This window comes from Lissotriton vulgaris, chromosome 9, assembly GCF_964263255.1.
Source record: "Lissotriton vulgaris chromosome 9, aLisVul1.2, whole genome shotgun sequence".
Lineage (NCBI taxonomy): Eukaryota > Metazoa > Chordata > Amphibia > Caudata > Salamandridae > Lissotriton > Lissotriton vulgaris.
The window spans coordinates 540,966,551-540,989,124 of record NC_141697.1 but is presented as its reverse complement, the minus strand read 5'-3'; the positions used below and the strand labels follow the sequence as shown (position 1 = coordinate 540,989,124).

Genomic DNA, 22,574 nt, shown 5'->3' with positions numbered 1-22,574 from the left:
ATATATTGTAATGCAACATGTCACAAAATGGAAATTTCACGAACAGATTAATCAGCCATATATAAAAAAATAAACAAATACGTGGGCAAACATCTCAATCGCACCTTCTGCTACATACATTGTCCTAATATATGATAAGTTTCATAAAGCAGAGTCACAACACACATGTGCTGGTAATAAATTTGTTACAGTGGGCAAACAATGGAAGGGCTGAGGCCCGACCAGACATTGTAACTCCAGCATCTCTATGTTAAAAAGCATTTCTAGGCAATATCTAGCCTCTGAAAAAATATGCAAGATCCACCGATAAATCTGGCAAAAGTCCCTAACATTTTGTGCATACTTGTGCTCTCACCTGAATGTAGCGCCACCTTGTAGCTGTCGAAGGAAACTGCTGCTCACAAAATGTTTTATCAGAAGGCAAGTTGAGAGGAATCCAAGAGTCAGATGTCCATGGAAAGAACCACTCACTGAAGCAGGAATGTTGGAGGCTTCATATTCGCATAGTTTCCTGTCCAACGTCCACTCACGTCCCGAATGCTCCCAAACGCTCAAAATCCTCACACCGGGCAAGCCCTCACCGGGTATATCTCTGGCTCCAAGGTAAAGCCAAATCCTGAGCATGCTAGTGCTAGGATCACAGAGCGAGAGAGAGATGGTTCAAGAGCTACTGTCTTGATAAAGGCCTGAAACGGCTAGTGCCTAAGAGTGTCTGACTTTCAGTTATGACTGATTGTGAGAGGGGAAGATGAAGTTTTTCAGCACCCAGCATGCCTTGGGATATACTTATGCAAATGAGGTGAGAGCCAGACCAATCCCATGCTACTCTGCCTAATGCTCCTTATCTGCATAAAAAGAACACTTTCACAACAGAGCAAAGTGGCGCAGCGGAAGCGTGCTGGGCCCATAACCCAGAGGTCGATGGATCGAAACCATCCTCTGCTAATTTTGCTTGATTTTACTTCCAAGGACCAAGCTGTCATTTCCACGCTACCAGCAAGGAAAAGCGCAAGCTTGTGTCAGCTATGTGAGAAAAGACTTCTCAACTATCTGTGTCTGCTGAAATACAAGAGAGGGATCGTCAAAAGCTCCACACTGTACTTTGAAAGTAAAGGCACACAATAATAAGCATGAATGACTGGTGGGACCTTCAAACACTTTTATGTGGAGGCTTTGAATTTCATTCTTCCCTTTTTTGTTCTGCTCTTATCTATCTCCTGGGCATTTCATGGAATGTTCGACCAGACATTTTAACTCCAGCATCTCTATGTTAAAAAGCATTTCCTAGGCAATATTTAGCCTCTGAAAAAAATATGCAAGATCCAGCAATAAATCTGGCAAAAGTCCCCAACATTTTGTGCATACTTGTGCCCTCACCTGAATGTAGCACCACCTTGTAGCCGTCGGAGGTAACTGCAGCTCACAAAATGTTTCATCAGAGGGCAAGTTTAGAGGAATCCAAAAGGCAGATGTCCATGGAAAGAGCCTCCGACTGCAGCAGGAAGTTTGGATGCTTCAAATTTGCATAGCTTCCAGTCCAACGTCCTCTCATGTACCGAATGCTCCCAAACGCTCTAAAGCCTTATACCCGGCAAGCCCTCACCGGGTAGATCTCTGGCTCCCAGGTAAAGCCAAATACTGAGCATGCAAGCACTAGGATCACAGAGAGAGAGAGAGGCAGAGAGCGTCGGAGAGCTGTTGTCTTGTTAAAGGCCTGAAACTGCTAGTGCCTAAGAGGGTCTGGACTTTCAGTTGTGACTGATTGTGAGAGGGGAAGATAAAGATTTTCTGCACCCAGCATGCCTTGCGATATACTTAGGCAAATGAGGTGAGAGCCCGACCAATCCCACGTCACTTCTCTGAATGCCTCCTCATCTGCATAAAGAGAACACTTTCACAAAGGAGCAGAGTGGCGCAGCGGAAGCGTGCTGGGCCCATAACCCAGAGGTCGATGGATCGAAACCATCCTCTGCTAATTTTGCTTGATTTTCCTTCCAAGGACCAAGCTGTCATTTCCACATAGCCAGAAAGGAAAAGTGCAAGCTTGTGCCAGCTATGTGAGAAAAGACTTCTCAACTATTCGTGTCTGTGTAATACAAGAGTGATCGTGAAAGGTACAACCCTGTACTTTGAAAGTAAAGACACACAATTATAACCATAAATGACTGACTGGTGGGAGCTTCACACAACTTTCTGGGCATGCTTTGAATTTCATTCTTCCCTTTTTGTTCTGCTCTTATCTATCTCCTGGGCATTTCATGGAATGTTCTCTTTCTCTTCCCTGCTTTGCTTCCCATGCTGCCTATATATGCTCATTTCTACTATTTGTACTGTTGCTTTTCATTTCTTCTCTTCTGCACAACTTTGTCCTTGGTTTCAATCCCCAGTTCCTTACCCTCTGCAAAAAACGTTCTACTGCTTCTCATGTTGGTATCTAAACCAAATGCACCATTGAAGCTGGTGCAAGATAGTCATTGATTTCTGCAACGTAATATTTAGAACCGAGAGCTAACACATCAGAGGGCGTTGGTGGTATAGTGGTGAGCATAGCTGCTTCCCAAGCAGTTGACCCGGGTTCGATTCCCGGCCAACGCACTGAAAATACTTATATATTCTGCAAGCAGGATATATTGTAATGCAACATGTCACAAAATGGAAATTTCACGAACAGATTAATCAGCCATATATAAAAAAATAAACAAATACGTGGGCAAACATCTCAATCGCACCTTCTGCTACATACATTGTCCTAATATATGATAAGTTTCATAAAGCAGAGTCACAACACACATGTGCTGGTAATAAATTTGTTACAGTGGGCAAACAATGGAAGGGCTGAGGCCCGACCAGACATTGTAACTCCAGCATCTCTATGTTAAAAAGCATTTCTAGGCAATATCTAGCCTCTGAAAAAATATGCAAGATCCACCGATAAATCTGGCAAAAGTCCCTAACATTTTGTGCATACTTGTGCTCTCACCTGAATGTAGCGCCACCTTGTAGCTGTCGAAGGAAACTGCTGCTCACGAAATGTTTTATCAGAAGGCAAGTTGAGAGGAATCCAAGAGTCAGATGTCCATGGAAAGAACCACTCACTGAAGCAGGAATGTTGGAGGCTTCATATTCGCATAGTTTCCTGTCCAACGTCCACTCACGTCCCGAATGCTCCCAAACGCTCAAAATCCTCACACCGGGCAAGCCCTCACCGGGTATATCTCTGGCTCCAAGGTAAAGCCAAATCCTGAGCATGCTAGTGCTAGGATCACAGAGCGAGAGAGAGATGGTTCAAGAGCTACTGTCTTGATAAAGGCCTGAAACGGCTAGTGCCTAAGAGTGTCTGACTTTCAGTTATGACTGATTGTGAGAGGGGAAGATGAAGTTTTTCAGCACCCAGCATGCCTTGGGATATACTTATGCAAATGAGGTGAGAGCCAGACCAATCCCATGCTACTCTGCCTAATGCTCCTTATCTGCATAAAAAGAACACTTTCACAACAGAGCAAAGTGGCGCAGCGGAAGCGTGCTGGGCCCATAACCCAGAGGTCGATGGATCGAAACCATCCTCTGCTAATTTTGCTTGATTTTACTTCCAAGGACCAAGCTGTCATTTCCACGCTACCAGCAAGGAAAAGCGCAAGCTTGTGTCAGCTATGTGAGAAAAGACTTCTCAACTATCTGTGTCTGCTGAAATACAAGAGAGGGATCGTCAAAAGCTCCACACTGTACTTTGAAAGTAAAGGCACACAATAATAAGCATGAATGACTGGTGGGACCTTCAAACACTTTTATGTGGAGGCTTTGAATTTCATTCTTCCCTTTTTTGTTCTGCTCTTATCTATCTCCTGGGCATTTCATGGAATGTTCTCTATTTCTCTTCCCTGCTTTGCTTCCCATGCTGCCTCTATGTGTTCATATCTATTATTTGTATTGCTGCTTTCCATTCTTCTCTTCTGCACAGCTTTGTCCTTGGTTTCAATCCCAGTTCCTTACCCTCTACAAAAACTTTCTATTGCTTTTCATGTTGGTATCTAAACCAAATGCACCATTGAAGCTGGTGCATGATAGTCATTGAACTCAGGGTCCTAATGTTTAGAACCGAGAGCGCAAAGATCAGAGGGCGTTGGTGGTATAGTGGTGAGCATAGCTGCCTTCCAAGCAGTTGACCCGGGTTCGATTCCCGGCCAACGCAGTACAAATACTTATATATTCTGCAAGCAGGATATATTTTAAAGCAACATTTCACAAAATGGTAATATAATTAAGAGGTTAATCAGCCATTATATAAAAAATAAACAAATATGTAGGCAAGCATTTCGATCGCCCCTTCTGCTATATTCATTGTCCTAATATATGATAAGTTTCATAAAGCAGAGTCACCACTCACATGTACTGGTAAAAAAATATGTTACAGTGGCAGACAATGAAAGGGCTGAGGCCTGACCAGACATTTTAACTCCAGCATCTCTATGTTAAAAAGCATTTCCTAGGCAATATTTAGCCTCTGAAAAAAGTATGCAAGATCCAGCAATAAATCTGGCAAAAGTCCCCAACATTTTGTGCATACTTGTGCCCTCACCTGAATGTAGCACCACCTTGTAGCCGTCGGAGGTAACTGCAGCTCACAAAATGTTTCATCAGAGGGCAAGTTTAAAGGAATCCAAAAGGCAGATGTCCATGGAAAGAGCCTCCGACTGCAGCAGGAAGTTTGGATGCTTCAAATTTGCATAGCTTCCAGTCCAACGTCCTCTCATGTACCGAATGCTCCCAAACGCTCTAAAGCCTTATACCCGGCAAGCCCTCACCGGGTAGATCTCTGGCTCCCAGGTAAAGCCAAATACTGAGCATGCAAGCACTAGGATCACAGAGAGAGAGAGAGAGACAGAGAGCGTCGGAGAGCTGTTGTCTTGTTAAAGGCCTGAAACGGCTAGTGCCTAAGAGGGTCTGGACTTTCAGTTGTGACTGATTGTGAGAGGGGAAGATAAAGATTTTCTGCACCCAGCATGCCTTGCGATATACTTAGGCAAATGAGGTGAGAGCCCGACCAATCCCACGTCACTTCTCTGAATGCCTCCTCATCTGCATAAAGAGAACACTTTCACAAAGGAGCAGAGTGGCGCAGCGGAAGCGTGCTGGGCCCATAACCCAGAGGTCGATGGATCGAAACCATCCTCTGCTAATTTTGCTTGATTTTCCTTCCAAGGACCAAGCTGTCATTTCCACATAGCCAGAAAGGAAAAGTGCAAGCTTGTGCCAGCTATGTGAGAAAAGACTTCTCAACTATTCGTGTCTGTGTAATACAAGAGTGATCGTGAAAGGTACAACCCTGTACTTTGAAAGTAAAGACACACAATTATAACCATAAATGACTGACTGGTGGGAGCTTCACACAACTTTCTGGGCATGCTTTGAATTTCATTCTTCCCTTTTTGTTCTGCTCTTATCTATCTCCTGGGCATTTCATGGAATGTTCTCTTTCTCTTCCCTGCTTTGCTTCCCATGCTGCCTATATATGCTCATTTCTACTATTTGTACTGTTGCTTTTCATTTCTTCTCTTCTGCACAACTTTGTCCTTGGTTTCAATCCCCAGTTCCTTACCCTCTGCAAAAAACGTTCTACTGCTTCTCATGTTGGTATCTAAACCAAATGCACCATTGAAGCTGGTGCAAGATAGTCATTGATTTCTGCAACGTAATATTTAGAACCGAGAGCTAACACATCAGAGGGCGTTGGTGGTATAGTGGTGAGCATAGCTGCTTTCCAAGCAGTTGACCCGGGTTCGATTCCCGGCCAACGCACTGAAAATACTTATATATTCTGCAAGCAGGATATATTGTAATGCAACATGTCACAAAATGGAAATTTCACGAACAGATTAATCAGCCATATATAAAAAAATAAACAAATACGTGGGCAAACATCTCAATCGCACCTTCTGCTACATACATTGTCCTAATATATGATAAGTTTCATAAAGCAGAGTCACAACACACATGTGCTGGTAATAAATTTGTTACAGTGGGCAAACAATGGAAGGGCTGAGGCCCGACCAGACATTGTAACTCCAGCATCTCTATGTTAAAAAGCATTTCTAGGCAATATCTAGCCTCTGAAAAAATATGCAAGATCCACCGATAAATCTGGCAAAAGTCCCTAACATTTTGTGCATACTTGTGCTCTCACCTGAATGTAGCGCCACCTTGTAGCTGTCGAAGGAAACTGCTGCTCACAAAATGTTTTATCAGAAGGCAAGTTGAGAGGAATCCAAGAGTCAGATGTCCATGGAAAGAACCACTCACTGAAGCAGGAATGTTGGAGGCTTCATATTCGCATAGTTTCCTGTCCAACGTCCACTCACGTCCCGAACGCTCCCAAACGCTCAAAAGCCTCACACCGGGCAAGCCCTCACCGGGTATATCTCTGGCTCCAAGGTAAAGCCAAATCCTGAGCATGCTAGTGCTAGGATCACAGAGCGAGAGAGAGATGGTTCAAGAGCTACTGTCTTGATAAAGGCCTGAAACGGCTAGTGCCTAAGAGTGTCTGACTTTCAGTTATGACTGATTGTGAGAGGGGAAGATGAAGTTTTTCTGCACCCAGCATGCCTTGGGATATACTTATGCAAATGAGGTGAGAGCCAGACCAATCCCATGCTACTCTGCCTAATGCTCCTTATCTGCATAAAAAGAACACTTTCACAACGGAGCAGAGTGGCGCAGCGGAAGCGTGCTGGGCCCATAACCCAGAGGTCGATGGATCGAAACCATCCTCTGCTAATTTTGCTTGATTTTACTTCCAAGGACCAAGCTGTCATTTCCACGCTACCAGCAAGGAAAAGCGCAAGCTTGTGCCAGCTATGTGAGAAAAGACTTCTCAACTATCTGTGTCTGCTGAAATACAAGAGAGGGATCGTCAAAAGCTCCACACTGTACTTTGAAAGTAAAGGCACACAATAATAAGCATGAATGACTGGTGGGACCTTCAAACACTTTTATGTGGAGGCTTTGAATTTCATTCTTCCCTTTTTTGTTCTGCTCTTATCTATCTCCTGGGCATTTCATGGAATGTTCTCTATTTCTCTTCCCTGCTTTGCTTCCCATGCTGCCTCTATGTGTTCATATCTATTATTTGTATTGCTGCTTTCCATTCTTCTCTTCTGCACAGCTTTGTCCTTGGTTTCAATCCCAGTTCCTTACCCTCTACAAAAACTTTCTATTGCTGTTCATGTTGGTATCTAAACCAAATGCACCATTGAAGCTGGTGCATGATAGTCATTGAACTCAGGGTCCTAATGTTTAGAACCGAGAGCGCAAAGATCAGAGGGCGTTGGTGGTATAGTGGTGAGCATAGCTGCCTTCCAAGCAGTTGACCCGGGTTCGATTCCCGGCCAACGCAGTACAAATACTTATATATTCTGCAAGCAGGATATATTTTAAAGCAACATTTCACTAAATGGTAATATAATTAAGAGGTTAATCAGCCATTATATAAAAAATAAACAAATATGTAGGCAAGCATTTCGATCGCCCCTTCTGCTATATTCATTGTCCTAATATATGATAAGTTTCATAAAGCAGAGTCACCACTCACATGTACTGGTAAAAAAATATGTTACAGTGGGCAGACAATGAAAGGGCTGAGGCCCGACCAGACATTTTAACTCCAGCATCTCTATGTTAAAAAGCATTTCCTAGGCAATATTTAGCCTCTGAAAAAAATATGCAAGATCCAGCAATAAATCTGGCAAAAGTCCCCAACATTTTGTGCATACTTGTGCCCTCACCTGAATGTAGCACCACCTTGTAGCCGTCGGAGGTAACTGCAGCTCACAAAATGTTTCATCAGAGGGCAAGTTTAGAGGAATCCAAAAGGCAGATGTCCATGGAAAGAGCCTCCGACTGCAGCAGGAAGTTTGGATGCTTCAAATTTGCATAGCTTCCAGTCCAACGTCCTCTCATGTACCGAATGCTCCCAAACGCTCTAAAGCCTTATACCCGGCAAGCCCTCACCGGGTAGATCTCTGGCTCCCAGGTAAAGCCAAATACTGAGCATGCAAGCACTAGGATCACAGAGAGAGAGAGAGACAGAGAGCGTCGGAGAGCTGTTGTCTTGTTAAAGGCCTGAAACGGCTAGTGCCTAAGAGGGTCTGGACTTTCAGTTGTGACTGATTGTGAGAGGGGAAGATAAAGATTTTCTGCACCCAGCATGCCTTGCGATATACTTAGGCAAATGAGGTGAGAGCCCGACCAATCCCACGTCACTTCTCTGAATGCCTCCTCATCTGCATAAAGAGAACACTTTCACAAAGGAGCAGAGTGGCGCAGCGGAAGCGTGCTGGGCCCATAACCCAGAGGTCGATGGATCGAAACCATCCTCTGCTAATTTTGCTTGATTTTCCTTCCAAGGACCAAGCTGTCATTTCCACATAGCCAGAAAGGAAAAGTGCAAGCTTGTGCCAGCTATGTGAGAAAAGACTTCTCAACTATTCGTGTCTGTGTAATACAAGAGTGATCGTGAAAGGTACAACCCTGTACTTTGAAAGTAAAGACACACAATTATAACCATAAATGACTGGTGGGAGCTTCACACAACTTTCTGGGCATGCTTTGAATTTCATTCTTCCCTTTTTGTTCTGCTCTTATCTATCTCCTGGGCATTTCATGGAATGTTCTCTTTCTCTTCCCTGCTTTGCTTCCCATGCTGCCTATATATGCTCATTTCTACTATTTGTACTGTTGCTTTTCATTTCTTCTCTTCTGCACAACTTTGTCCTTGGTTTCAATCCCCAGTTCCTTACCCTCTGCAAAAAACGTTCTACTGCTTCTCATGTTGGTATCTAAACCAAATGCACCATTGAAGCTGGTGCAAGATAGTCATTGATTTCTGCAACGTAATATTTAGAACCGAGAGCTAACACATCAGAGGGCGTTGGTGGTATAGTGGTGAGCATAGCTGCTTCCCAAGCAGTTGACCCGGGTTCGATTCCCGGCCAACGCACTGAAAATACTTATATATTCTGCAAGCAGGATATATTGTAATGCAACATGTCACAAAATGGAAATTTCACGAACAGATTAATCAGCCATATATAAACAAATACGTGGGCAAACATCTCAATCGCACCTTCTGCTACATACATTGTCCTAATATATGATAAGTTTCATAAAGCAGAGTCACAACACACATGTGCTGGTAATAAATTTGTTACAGTGGGCAAACAATGGAAGGGCTGAGGCCCGACCAGACATTGTAACTCCAGCATCTCTATGTTAAAAAGCATTTCTAGGCAATATCTAGCCTCTGAAAAAAATATGCAAGATCCACCGATAAATCTGGCAAAAGTCCCTAACATTTTGTGCATACTTGTGCTCTCACCTGAATGTAGCGCCACCTTGTAGCTGTCGAAGGAAACTGCTGCTCACAAAATGTTTTATCAGAAGGCAAGTTGAGAGGAATCCAAGAGTCAGATGTCCATGGAAAGAACCACTCACTGAAGCAGGAATGTTGGAGGCTTCATATTCGCATAGTTTCCTGTCCAACGTCCACAACGCTCCCAAACGCTCAAAAGCCTCACACCGGGCAAGCCCTCACCGGGTATATCTCTGGCTCCAAGGTAAAGCCAAATCCTGAGCATGCTAGTGCTAGGATCACAGAGCGAGAGAGAGATGGTTCAAGAGCTACTGTCTTGATAAAGGCCTGAAACGGCTAGTGCCTAAGAGTGTCTGACTTTCAGTTATGACTGATTGTGAGAGGGGAAGATGAAGTTTTTCTGCACCCAGCATGCCTTGGGATATACTTATGCAAATGAGGTGAGAGCCAGACCAATCCCATGCTACTCTGCCTAATGCTCCTTATCTGCATAAAAAGAACACTTTCACAACGGAGCAGAGTGGCGCAGCGGAAGCGTGCTGGGCCCATAACCCAGAGGTCGATGGATCGAAACCATCCTCTGCTAATTTTGCTTGATTTTACTTCCAAGGACCAAGCTGTCATTTCCACGCTACCAGCAAGGAAAAGCGCAAGCTTGTGCCAGCTATGTGAGAAAAGACTTCTCAACTATCTGTGTCTGCTGAAATACAAGAGAGGGATCGTCAAAGGCTCCACACTGTACTTTGAAAGTAAAGGCACACAATAATAAGCATGAATGACTGGTGGGACCTTCAAACACTTTTATGTGGAGGCTTTGAATTTCATTCTTCCCTTTTTTGTTCTGCTCTTATCTATCTCCTGGGCATTTCATGGAATGTTCTCTATTTCTCTTCCCTGCTTTGCTTCCCATGCTGCCTCTATGTGTTCATATCTATTATTTGTATTGCTGCTTTCCATTCTTCTCTTCTGCACAGCTTTGTCCTTGGTTTCAATCCCAGTTCCTTACCCTCTACAAAAACTTTCTATTGCTTTTCATGTTGGTATCTAAACCAAATGCACCATTGAAGCTGGTGCATGATAGTCATTGAACTCAGGGTCCTAATGTTTAGAACCGAGAGCGCAAAGATCAGAGGGCGTTGGTGGTATAGTGGTGAGCATAGCTGCCTTCCAAGCAGTTGACCCGGGTTCGATTCCCGGCCAACGCAGTACAAATACTTATATATTCTGCAAGCAGGATATATTTTAAAGCAACATTTCACAAAATGGTAATATAATTAAGAGGTTAATCAGCCATTATATAAAAAATAAACAAATATGTAGGCAAGCATTTCGATCGCCCCTTCTGCTATATTCATTGTCCTAATATATGATAAGTTTCATAAAGCAGAGTCACCACTCACATGTACTGGTAAAAAAATATGTTACAGTGGGCAGACAATGAAAGGGCTGAGGCCCAACCAGACATTTTAACTCCAGCATCTCTATGTTAAAAAGCATTTCCTAGGCAATATTTAGCCTCTGAAAAAAATATGCAAGATCCAGCAATAAATCTGGCAAAAGTCCCCAACATTTTGTGCATACTTGTGCCCTCACCTGAATGTAGCACCACCTTGTAGCCGTCGGAGGTAACTGCAGCTCACAAAATGTTTCATCAGAGGGCAAGTTTAGAGGAATCCAAAAGGCAGATGTCCATGGAAAGAGCCTCCGACTGCAGCAGGAAGTTTGGATGCTTCAAATTTGCATAGCTTCCAGTCCAACGTCCTCTCATGTACCGAACGCTCCCAAACGCTCTAAAGCCTTATACCGGCAAGCCCTCACCGGGTAGATCTCTGGCTCCCAGGTAAAGCCAAATACTGAGCATGCAAGCACTAGGATCACAGAGAGAGAGAGAGACAGAGAGCGTCGGAGAGCTGTTGTCTTGTTAAAGGCCTGAAACGGCTAGTGAATAAGAGGGTCTGGACTTTCAGTTGTGACTGATTGTGAGAGGGGAAGATAAAGATTTTCTGCACCCAGCATGCCTTGCGATATACTTAGGCAAATGAGGTGAGAGCCCGACCAATCCCACGTCACTTCTCTGAATGCCTCCTCATCTGCATAAACAGAACACTTTCACAAAGGAGCAGAGTGGCGCAGCGGAAGCGTGCTGGGCCCATAACCCAGAGGTCGATGGATCGAAACCATCCTCTGCTAATTTTGCTTGATTTTCCTTCCAAGGACCAAGCTGTCATTTCCACATAGCCAGAAAGGAAAAGTGCAAGCTTGTACCAGCTATGTGAGAAAAGACTTCTCAACTATTCGTGTCTGTGTAATACAAGAGTGATCGTGAAAGGTACAACCCTGTACTTTGAAAGTAAAGACACACAATTATAACCATAAATGACTGGTGGGAGCTTCACACAACTTTCTGGGCATGCTTTGAATTTCATTCTTCCCTTTTTGTTCTGCTCTTATCTATCTCCTGGGCATTTCATGGAATGTTCTCTTTCTCTTCCCTGCTTTGCTTCCCATGCTGCCTATATATGCTCATTTCTACTATTTGTACTGTTGCTTTTCATTTCTTCTCTTCTGCACAACTTTGTCCTTGGTTTCAATCCCCAGTTCCTTACCCTCTGCAAAAAACGTTCTACTGCTTCTCATGTTGGTATCTAAACCAAATGCACCATTGAAGCTGGTGCAAGATAGTCATTGATTTCTGCAACGTAATATTTAGAACCGAGAGCTAACACATCAGAGGGCGTTGGTGGTATAGTGGTGAGCATAGATGCTTCCCAAGCAGTTGACCCGGGTTCGATTCCCGGCCAACGCGCTGAAAATACTTATATATTCTGCAAGCAGGATATATTGTAATGCAACATGTCACGAAATGGAAATTTCACGAACAGATTAATCAGCCATATATAAAAAAATAAACAAATACGTGGGCAAACATCTCAATCGCACCTTCTGCTACATACATTGTCCTAATATATGATAAGTTTCATAAAGCAGAGTCACAACACACATGTGCTGGTAATAAATTTGTTACCGTGGGCAAACAATGGAAGGGCTGAGGCCCGACCAGACATTGTAACTCCAGCATCTCTATGTTAAAAAGCATTTCTAGGCAATATCTAGCCTCTGAAAAAATATGCAAGATCCACCGATAAATCTGGCAAAAGTCCCTAACATTTTGTGCATACTTGTGCTCTCACCTGAATGTAGCGCCACCTTGTAGCTGTCGAAGGAAACTGCTGCTCACAAAATGTTTTATCAGAAGGCAAGTTGAGAGGAATCCAAGAGTCAGATGTCCATGGAAAGAACCACTCACTGAAGCAGGAATGTTGGAGGCTTCATATTCGCATAGTTTCCTGTCCAACGTCCACTCACGTCCCGAACGCTCCCAAACGCTCAAAAGCCTCACACCGGGCAAGCCCTCACCGGGTATATCTCTGGCTCCAAGGTAAAGCCAAATCCTGAGCATGCTAGTGCTAGGATCACAGAGCGAGAGAGAGATGGTTCAAGAGCTACTGTCTTGATAAAGGCCTGAAACGGCTAGTGCCTAAGAGTGTCTGACTTTCAGTTATGACTGATTGTGAGAGGGGAAGATGAAGTTTTTCTGCACCCAGTATGCCTTGGGATATACTTATGCAAATGAGGTGAGAGCCAGACCAATCCCATGCTACTCTGCCTAATGCTCCTTATCTGCATAAAAAGAACACTTTCACAACGGAGCAGAGTGGCGCAGCGGAAGCGTGCTGGGCCCATAACCCAGAGGTCGATGGATCGAAACCATCCTCTGCTAATTTTGCTTGATTTTACTTCCAAGGACCAAGCTGTCATTCCCACGCTACCAGCAAGGAAAAGCGCAAGCTTGTGCCAGCTATGTGAGAAAAGACTTCTCAACTATCTGTGTCTGCTGAAATACAAGAGAGGGATCGTCAAAAGCTCCACACTGTACTTTGAAAGTAAAGGCACACAATAATAAGCATGAATGACTGGTGGGACCTTCAAACACTTTTATGTGGAGGCTTTGAATTTCATTCTTCCCTTTTTTGTTCTGCTCTTATCTATCTCCTGGGCATTTCATGGAATGTTCTCTATTTCTCTTCCCTGCTTTGCTTCCCATGCTGCCTCTATGTGTTCATATCTATTATTTGTATTGCTGCTTTCCATTCTTCTCTTCTGCACAGCTTTGTCCTTGGTTTCAATCCCAGTTCCTTACCCTCTACAAAAACTTTCTATTGCTGTTCATGTTGGTATCTAAACCAAATGCACCATTGAAGCTGGTGCATGATAGTCATTGAACTCAGGGTCCTAATGTTTAGAACCGAGAGCGCAAAGATCAGAGGGCGTTGGTGGTATAGTGGTGAGCATAGCTGCCTTCCAAGCAGTTGACCCGGGTTCGATTCCCGGCCAACGCAGTACAAATACTTATATATTCTGCAAGCAGGATATATTTTAAAGCAACATTTCACAAAATGGTAATATAATTAAGAGGTTAATCAGCCATTATATAAAAAATAAACAAATATGTAGGCAAGCATTTCGATCGCCCCTTCTGCTATATTCATTGTCCTAATATATGATAAGTTTCATAAAGCAGAGTCACCACTCACATGTACTGGTAAAAAAATATGTTACAGTGGGCAGACAATGAAAGGGCTGAGGCCCGACCAGACATTTTAACTCCAGCATCTCTATGTTAAAAAGCATTTCCTAGGCAATATTTAGCCTCTGAAAAAAATATGCAAGATCCAGCAATAAATCTGGCAAAAGTCCCCAACATTTTGTGCATACTTGTGCCCTCACCTGAATGTAGCACCACCTTGTAGCCGTCGGAGGTAACTGCAGCTCACAAAATGTTTCATCAGAGGGCAAGTTTAGAGGAATCCAAAAGGCAGATGTCCATGGAAAGAGCCTCCGACTGCAGCAGGAAGTTTGGATGCTTCAAATTTGCATAGCTTCCAGTCCAACGTCCTCTCATGTACCGAATGCTCCCAAACGCTCTAAAGCCTTATACCCGGCAAGCCCTCACCGGGTAGATCTCTGGCTCCCAGGTAAAGCCAAATACTGAGCATGCAAGCACTAGGATCACAGAGAGAGAGAGAGACAGAGAGCGTCGGAGAGCTGTTGTCTTGTTAAAGGCCTGAAACGGCTAGTGCCTAAGAGGGTCTGGACTTTCAGTTGTGACTGATTGTGAGAGGGGAAGATAAAGATTTTCTGCACCCAGCATGCCTTGCGATATACTTAGGCAAATGAGGTGAGAGCCCGACCAATCCCACGTCACTTCTCTGAATGCCTCCTCATCTGCATAAAGAGAACACTTTCACAAAGGAGCAGAGTGGCGCAGCGGAAGCGTGCGGGGCCCATAACCCAGAGGTCGATGGATCGAAACCATCCTCTGCTAATTTTGCTTGATTTTCCTTCCAAGGACCAAGCTGTCATTTCCACATAGCCAGAAAGGAAAAGTGCAAGCTTGTGCCAGTTATGTGAGAAAAGACTTCTCAACTATTCGTGTCTGTGTAATACAAGAGTGATCGTGAAAGGTACAACCCTGTACTTTGAAAGTAAAGACACACAATTATAACCATAAATGACTGACTGATGGGAGCTTCACACAACTTTCTGGGCATGCTTTGAATTTCATTCTTCCCTTTTTGTTCTGCTCTTATCTATCTCCTGGGCATTTCATGGAATGTTCTCTTTCTCTTCCCTGCTTTGCTTCCCATGCTGCCTATATATGCTCATTTCTACTATTTGTACTGTTGCTTTTCATTTCTTCTCTTCTGCACAACTTTGTCCTTGGTTTCAATCCCCAGTTCCTTACCCTCTGCAAAAAACGTTCTACTGCTTCTCATGTTGGTATCTAAACCAAATGCACCATTGAAGCTGGTGCAAGATAGTCATTGATTTCTGCAACGTAATATTTAGAACCGAGAGCTAACACATCAGAGGGCGTTGGTGGTATAGTGGTGAGCATAGCTGCTTCCCAAGCAGTTGACCCGGGTTCGATTCCCGGCCAACGCACTGAAAATACTTATATATTCTGCAAGCAGGATATATTGTAATGCAACATGTCACAAAATGGAAATTTCACGAACAGATTAATCAGCCATATATAAAAAAATAAACAAATACGTGGGCAAACATCTCAATCGCACCTTCTGCTACATACATTGTCCTAATATATGATAAGTTTCATAAAGCAGAGTCACAACACACATGTGCTGGTAATAAATTTGTTACAGTGGGCAAACAATGGAAGGGCTGAGGCCCGACCAGACATTGTAACTCCAGCATCTCTATGTTAAAAAGCATTTCTAGGCAATATCTAGCCTCTGAAAAAATATGCAAGATCCACCGATAAATCTGGCAAAAGTCCCTAACATTTTGTGCATACTTGTGCTCTCACCTGAATGTAGCGCCACCTTGTAGCTGTCGAAGGAAACTGCTGCTCACAAAATGTTTTATCAGAAGGCAAGTTGAGAGGAATCCAAGAGTCAGATGTCCATGGAAAGAACCACTCACTGAAGCAGGAATGTTGGAGGCTTCATATTCGCATAGTTTCCTGTCCAACGTCCACAACGCTCCCAAACGCTCAAAAGCCTCACACCGGGCAAGCCCTCACCGGGTATATCTCTGGCTCCAAGGTAAAGCCAAATCCTGAGCATGCTAGTGCTAGGATCACAGAGCGAGAGAGAGATGGTTCAAGAGCTACTGTCTTGATAAAGGCCTGAAACGGCTAGTGCCTAAGAGTGTCTGACTTTCAGTTATGACTGATTGTGAGAGGGGAAGATGAAGTTTTTCTGCACCCAGCATGCCTTGGGATATACTTATGCAAATGAGGTGAGAGCCAGACCAATCCCATGCTACTCTGCCTAATGCTCCTTATCTGCATAAAAAGAACACTTTCACAACGGAGCAGAGTGGCGCAGCGGAAGCGTGCTGGGCCCATAACCCAGAGGTCGATGGATCGAAACCATCCTCTGCTAATTTTGCTTGATTTTACTTCCAAGGACCAAGCTGTCATTTCCACGCTACCAGCAAGGAAAAGCGCAAGCTTGTGCCAGCTATGTGAGAAAAGACTTCTCAACTATCTGTGTCTGCTGAAATACAAGAGAGGGATCGTCAAAGGCTCCACACTGTACTTTGAAAGTAAAGGCACACAATAATAAGCATGAATGACTGGTGGGACCTTCAAACACTTTTATGTGGAGGCTTTGAATTTCATTCTTCCCTTTTTTGTTCTGCTCTTATCTATCTCCTGGGCATTTCATGGAATGTTCTCTATTTCTCTTCCCTGCTTTGCTTCCCATGCTGCCTCTATGTGTTCATATCTATTATTTGTATTGCTGCTTTCCATTCTTCTCTTCTGCACAGCTTTGTCCTTGGTTTCAATCCCAGTTCCTTACCCTCTACAAAAACTTTCTATTGCTTTTCATGTTGGTATCTAAACCAAATGCACCATTGAAGCTGGTGCATGATAGTCATTGAACTCAGGGTCCTAATGTTTAGAACCGAGAGCGCAAAGATCAGAGGGCGTTGGTGGTATAGTGGTGAGCATAGCTGCCTTCCAAGCAGTTGACCCGGGTTCGATTCCCGGCCAACGCAGTACAAATACTTATATATTCTGCAAGCAGGATATATTTTAAAGCAACATTTCACAAAATGGTAATATAATTAAGAGGTTAATCAGCCATTATATAAAAAATAAACAAATATGTAGGCAAGCATTTCGATCGCCCCTTCTGCTATATTCATTGTCCTAATATATGATAAGTTTCATAAAGCAGAGTCACCACTCACATGTACTGGTAAAAAAATATGTTACAGTGGGCAGACAATGAAAGGGCTGAGGCCCAACCAGACATTTTAACTCCAGCATCTCTATGTTAAAAAGCATTTCCTAGGCAATATTTAGCCTCTGAAAAAAATATGCAAGATCCAGCAATAAATCTGGCAAAAGTCCCCAACATTTTGTGCATACTTGTGCCCTCACCTGAATGTAGCACCACCTTGTAGCCGTCGGAGGTAACTGCAGCTCACAAAATGTTTCATCAGAGGGCAAGTTTAGAGGAATCCAAAAGGCAGATGTCCATGGAAAGAGCCTCCGACTGCAGCAGGAAGTTTGGATGCTTCAAATTTGCATAGCTTCCAGTCCAACGTCCTCTCATGTACCGAACGCTCCCAAACGCTCTAAAGCCTTATACCGGCAAGCCCTCACCGGGTAGATCTCTGGCTCCCAGGTAAAGCCAAATACTGAGCATGCAAGCACTAGGATCACAGAGAGAGAGAGAGACAGAGAGCGTCGGAGAGCTGTTGTCTTGTTAAAGGCCTGAAACGGCTAGTGAATAAGAGGGTCTGGACTTTCAGTTGTGACTGATTGTGAGAGGGGAAGATAAAGATTTTCTGCACCCAGCATGCCTTGCGATATACTTAGGCAAATGAGGTGAGAGCCCGACCAATCCCACGTCACTTCTCTGAATGCCTCCTCATCTGCATAAACAGAACACTTTCACAAAGGAGCAGAGTGGCGCAGCGGAAGCGTGCTGGGCCCATAACCCAGAGGTCGATGGATCGAAACCATCCTCTGCTAATTTTGCTTGATTTTCCTTCCAAGGACCAAGCTGTCATTTCCACATAGCCAGAAAGGAAAAGTGCAAGCTTGTACCAGCTATGTGAGAAAAGACTTCTCAACTATTCGTGTCTGTGTAATACAAGAGTGATCGTGAAAGGTACAACCCTGTACTTTGAAAGTAAAGACACACAATTATAACCATAAATGACTGGTGGGAGCTTCACACAACTTTCTGGGCATGCTTTGAATTTCATTCTTCCCTTTTTGTTCTGCTCTTATCTATCTCCTGGGCATTTCATGGAATGTTCTCTTTCTCTTCCCTGCTTTGCTTCCCATGCTGCCTATATATGCTCATTTCTACTATTTGTACTGTTGCTTTTCATTTCTTCTCTTCTGCACAACTTTGTCCTTGGTTTCAATCCCCAGTTCCTTACCCTCTGCAAAAAACGTTCTACTGCTTCTCATGTTGGTATCTAAACCAAATGCACCATTGAAGCTGGTGCAAGATAGTCATTGATTTCTGCAACGTAATATTTAGAACCGAGAGCTAACACATCAGAGGGCGTTGGTGGTATAGTGGTGAGCATAGATGCTTCCCAAGCAGTTGACCCGGGTTCGATTCCCGGCCAACGCGCTGAAAATACTTATATATTCTGCAAGCAGGATATATTGTAATGCAACATGTCACGAAATGGAAATTTCACGAACAGATTAATCAGCCATATATAAAAAAATAAACAAATACGTGGGCAAACATCTCAATCGCACCTTCTGCTACATACATTGTCCTAATATATGATAAGTTTCATAAAGCAGAGTCACAACACACATGTGCTGGTAATAAATTTGTTACCGTGGGCAAACAATGGAAGGGCTGAGGCCCGACCAGACATTGTAACTCCAGCATCTCTATGTTAAAAAGCATTTCTAGGCAATATCTAGCCTCTGAAAAAATATGCAAGATCCACCGATAAATCTGGCAAAAGTCCCTAACATTTTGTGCATACTTGTGCTCTCACCTGAATGTAGCGCCACCTTGTAGCTGTCGAAGGAAACTGCTGCTCACAAAATGTTTTATCAGAAGGCAAGTTGAGAGGAATCCAAGAGTCAGATGTCCATGGAAAGAACCACTCACTGAAGCAGGAATGTTGGAGGCTTCATATTCGCATAGTTTCCTGTCCAACGTCCACTCACGTCCCGAACGCTCCCAAACGCTCAAAAGCCTCACACCGGGCAAGCCCTCACCGGGTATATCTCTGGCTCCAAGGTAAAGCCAAATCCTGAGCATGCTAGTGCTAGGATCACAGAGCGAGAGAGAGATGGTTCAAGAGCTACTGTCTTGATAAAGGCCTGAAACGGCTAGTGCCTAAGAGTGTCTGACTTTCAGTTATGACTGATTGTGAGAGGGGAAGATGAAGTTTTTCTGCACCCAGCATGCCTTGGGATATACTTATGCAAATGAGGTGAGAGCCAGACCAATCCCATGCTACTCTGCCTAATGCTCCTTATCTGCATAAAAAGAACACTTTCACAACGGAGCAGAGTGGCGCAGCGGAAGCGTGCTGGGCCCATAACCCAGAGGTCGATGGATCGAAACCATCCTCTGCTAATTTTGCTTGATTTTACTTCCAAGGACCAAGCTGTCATTTCCACGCTACCAGCAAGGAAAAGCGCAAGCTTGTGCCAGCTATGTGAGAAAAGACTTCTCAACTATCTGTGTCTGCTGAAATACAAGAGAGGGATCGTCAAAAGCTCCACACTGTACTTTGAAAGTAAAGGCACACAATAATAAGCATGAATGACTGGTGGGATCTTCAAACACTTTTATGTGGAGGCTTTGAATTTCATTCTTCCCTTTTTTGTTCTGCTCTTATCTATCTCCTGGGCATTTCATGGAATGTTCTCTATTTCTCTTCCCTGCTTTGCTTCCCATGCTGCCTCTATGTGTTCATATCTATTATTTGTATTGCTGCTTTCCATTCTTCTCTTCTGCACAGCTTTGTCCTTGGTTTCAATCCCAGTTCCTTACCCTCTACAAAAACTTTCTATTGCTTTTCATGTTGGTATCTAAACCAAATGCACCATTGAAGCTGGTGCATGATAGTCATTGAACTCAGGGTCCTAATGTTTAGAACCGAGAGCGCAAAGATCAGAGGGCATTGGTGGTATAGTGGTGAGCATAGCTGCCTTCCAAGCAGTTGACCCGGGTTCGATTCCCGGCCAACGCAGTACAAATACTTATATATTCTGCAAGCAGGATATATTTTAAAGCAACATTTCACAAAATGGTAATATAATTAAGAGGTTAATCAGCCATTATATAAAAAATAAACAAATATGTAGGCAAGCATTTCGATCGCCCCTTCTGCTATATTCATTGTCCTAATATATGATAAGTTTCATAAAGCAGAGTCACCACTCACATGTACTGGTAAAAAAATATGTTACAGTGGGCAGACAATGAAAGGGCTGAGGCCCAACCAGACATTTTAACTCCAGCATCTCTATGTTAAAAAGCATTTCCTAGGCAATATTTAGCCTCTGAAAAAAATATGCAAGATCCAGCAATAAATCTGGCAAAAGTCCCCAACATTTTGTGCATACTTGTGCCCTCACCTGAATGTAGCACCACCTTGTAGCCGTCGGAGGTAACTGCAGCTCACAAAATGTTTCATCAGAGGGCAAGTTTAGAGGAATCCAAAAGGCAGATGTCCATGGAAAGAGCCTCCGACTGCAGCAGGAAGTTTGGATGCTTCAAATTTGCATAGCTTCCAGTCCAACGTCCTCTCATGTACCGAACGCTCCCAAACGCTCTAAAGCCTTATACCGGCAAGCCCTCACTGGGTAGATCTCTGGCTCCCAGGTAAAGCCAAATACTGAGCATGCAAGCACTAGGATCACAGAGAGAGAGAGAGACAGAGAGCGTCGGAGAGCTGTTGTCTTGTTAAAGGCCTGAAACGGCTAGTGAATAAGAGGGTCTGGACTTTCAGTTGTGACTGATTGTGAGAGGGGAAGATAAAGATTTTCTGCACCCAGCATGCCTTGCGATATACTTAGGCAAATGAGGTGAGAGCCCGACCAATCCCACGTCACTTCTCTGAATGCCTCCTCATCTGCATAAACAGAACACTTTCACAAAGGAGCAGAGTGGCGCAGCGGAAGCGTGCTGGGCCCATAACCCAGAGGTCGATGGATCGAAACCATCCTCTGCTAATTTTGCTTGATTTTCCTTCCAAGGACCAAGCTGTCATTTCCACATAGCCAGAAAGGAAAAGTGCAAGCTTGTGCCAGCTATGTGAGAAAAGACTTCTCAACTATTCGTGTCTGTGTAATACAAGAGTGATCGTGAAAGGTACAACCCTGTACTTTGAAAGTAAAGACACACAATTATAACCATAAATGACTGACTGATGGGAGCTTCACACAACTTTCTGGGCATGCTTTGAATTTCATTCTTCCCTTTTTGTTCTGCTCTTATCTATCTCCTGGGCATTTCATGGAATGTTCTCTTTCTCTTCCCTGCTTTGCTTCCCATGCTGCCTATATATGCTCATTTCTACTATTTGTACTGTTGCTTTTCATTTCTTCTCTTCTGCACAACTTTGTCCTTGGTTTCAATCCCCAGTTCCTTACCCTCTGCAAAAAACGTTCTACTGCTTCTCATGTTGGTATCTAAACCAAATGCACCATTGAAGCTGGTGCAAGATAGTCATTGATTTCTGCAACGTAATATTTAGAACCGAGAGCTAACACATCAGAGGGCGTTGGTGGTATAGTGGTGAGCATAGCTGCTTCCCAAGCAGTTGACCCGGGTTCGATTCCCGGCCAACGCACTGAAAATACTTATATATTCTGCAAGCAGGATATATTGTAATGCAACATGTCACAAAATGGAAATTTCACGAACAGATTAATCAGCCATATATAAAAAAATAAACAAATACGTGGGCAAACATCTCAATCGCACCTTCTGCTACATACATTGTCCTAATATATGATAAGTTTCATAAAGCAGAGTCACAACACACATGTGCTGGTAATAAATTTGTTACAGTGGGCAAACAATGGAAGGGCTGAGGCCCGACCAGACATTGTAACTCCAGCATCTCTATGTTAAAAAGCATTTCTAGGCAATATCTAGCCTCTGAAAAAATATGCAAGATCCACCGATAAATCTGGCAAAAGTCCCTAACATTTTGTGCATACTTGTGCTCTCACCTGAATGTAGCGCCACCTTGTAGCTGTCGAAGGAAACTGCTGCTCACAAAATGTTTTATCAGAAGGCAAGTTGAGAGGAATCCAAGAGTCAGATGTCCATGGAAAGAACCACTCACTGAAGCAGGAATGTTGGAGGCTTCATATTCGCATAGTTTCCTGTCCAACGTCCACTCACGTCCCGAACGCTCCCAAACGCTCAAAAGCCTCACACCGGGCAAGCCCTCACCGGGTATATCTCTGGCTCCAAGGTAAAGCCAAATCCTGAGCATGCTAGTGCTAGGATCACAGAGCGAGAGAGAGATGGTTCAAGAGCTACTGTCTTGATAAAGGCCTGAAACGGCTAGTGCCTAAGAGTGTCTGACTTTCAGTTATGACTGATTGTGAGAGGGGAAGATGAAGTTTTTCTGCACCCAGCATGCCTTGGGATATACTTAT

At 43.7% G+C, this 22,574-nt stretch overlaps 10 non-coding genes across 10 annotated transcripts; all 10 read left to right on the top strand.

The window, feature by feature from the left end:
* Positions 1–2,523: 2,523 nt before the first annotated feature.
* Positions 2,524–2,595, top strand: TRNAG-CCC (transfer RNA glycine (anticodon CCC)). Its single transcript has one exon. It is a non-coding gene; the product is annotated as a tRNA-Gly (tRNA).
* Positions 2,596–4,117: 1,522 nt separating this feature from the next.
* Positions 4,118–4,189, top strand: TRNAG-UCC (transfer RNA glycine (anticodon UCC)). Its single transcript has one exon. It is a non-coding gene; the product is annotated as a tRNA-Gly (tRNA).
* Positions 4,190–5,724: 1,535 nt separating this feature from the next.
* TRNAG-UCC (transfer RNA glycine (anticodon UCC)) lies at positions 5,725–5,796 on the top strand. The gene has a single exon. It is a non-coding gene; the product is annotated as a tRNA-Gly (tRNA).
* A 1,522-nt stretch (positions 5,797–7,318) lies between these two features.
* TRNAG-UCC (transfer RNA glycine (anticodon UCC)) lies at positions 7,319–7,390 on the top strand. Its single transcript has one exon. It is a non-coding gene; the product is annotated as a tRNA-Gly (tRNA).
* A 1,530-nt stretch (positions 7,391–8,920) lies between these two features.
* Positions 8,921–8,992, top strand: TRNAG-CCC (transfer RNA glycine (anticodon CCC)). Its single transcript has one exon. It is a non-coding gene; the product is annotated as a tRNA-Gly (tRNA).
* Positions 8,993–10,497: 1,505 nt separating this feature from the next.
* On the top strand, positions 10,498–10,569 carry TRNAG-UCC (transfer RNA glycine (anticodon UCC)). Its single transcript has one exon. It is a non-coding gene; the product is annotated as a tRNA-Gly (tRNA).
* A 3,123-nt stretch (positions 10,570–13,692) lies between these two features.
* On the top strand, positions 13,693–13,764 carry TRNAG-UCC (transfer RNA glycine (anticodon UCC)). The gene has a single exon. It is a non-coding gene; the product is annotated as a tRNA-Gly (tRNA).
* A 1,534-nt stretch (positions 13,765–15,298) lies between these two features.
* TRNAG-CCC (transfer RNA glycine (anticodon CCC)) lies at positions 15,299–15,370 on the top strand. The gene has a single exon. It is a non-coding gene; the product is annotated as a tRNA-Gly (tRNA).
* A 1,512-nt stretch (positions 15,371–16,882) lies between these two features.
* TRNAG-UCC (transfer RNA glycine (anticodon UCC)) lies at positions 16,883–16,954 on the top strand. The gene has a single exon. It is a non-coding gene; the product is annotated as a tRNA-Gly (tRNA).
* Positions 16,955–21,682: 4,728 nt separating this feature from the next.
* TRNAG-CCC (transfer RNA glycine (anticodon CCC)) lies at positions 21,683–21,754 on the top strand. Its single transcript has one exon. It is a non-coding gene; the product is annotated as a tRNA-Gly (tRNA).
* Positions 21,755–22,574: the final 820 nt, after the last annotated feature.